This window comes from Penaeus monodon, chromosome 30 (genome assembly GCF_015228065.2).
Source record: "Penaeus monodon isolate SGIC_2016 chromosome 30, NSTDA_Pmon_1, whole genome shotgun sequence".
Lineage (NCBI taxonomy): Eukaryota > Metazoa > Arthropoda > Malacostraca > Decapoda > Penaeidae > Penaeus > Penaeus monodon.
In genome coordinates, this window is record NC_051415.1 from 10243369 (window position 1) to 10243617 (window position 249).

General features: G+C 34.1%; 1 protein-coding gene across 1 annotated transcript in view; it reads right to left on the bottom strand.

The window, feature by feature from the left end:
* The window catches only part of LOC119592348 (insulin gene enhancer protein ISL-1-like), a 284379-nt gene that overhangs the window by 468 nt on the left and 283662 nt on the right, over positions 1–249 (bottom strand). The window lies entirely within an intron of this gene.

A 249-nucleotide genomic window follows, 5' to 3' on the forward strand; every position in this document is an offset into this window, starting at 1 on the left:
TATATATTTGTCGTAAATTTATTTACTATCACCAACAGTTATCCGTCTCCTCCTCTTCCTTCTTTTCCTACCACTCTTTAACATCCATTCTGTTCACCTCGTTTTCATAATCACCCTCAGCACCATCGCCTTTATTATCAAAATTACCATTAACATCATCATCTGCAAAGGAAACTGTATTGTTGAATGACTCAGATATATAAATTGATGTATCTACCAATTTATATAACCTCTGTCTGCGTTCATGTA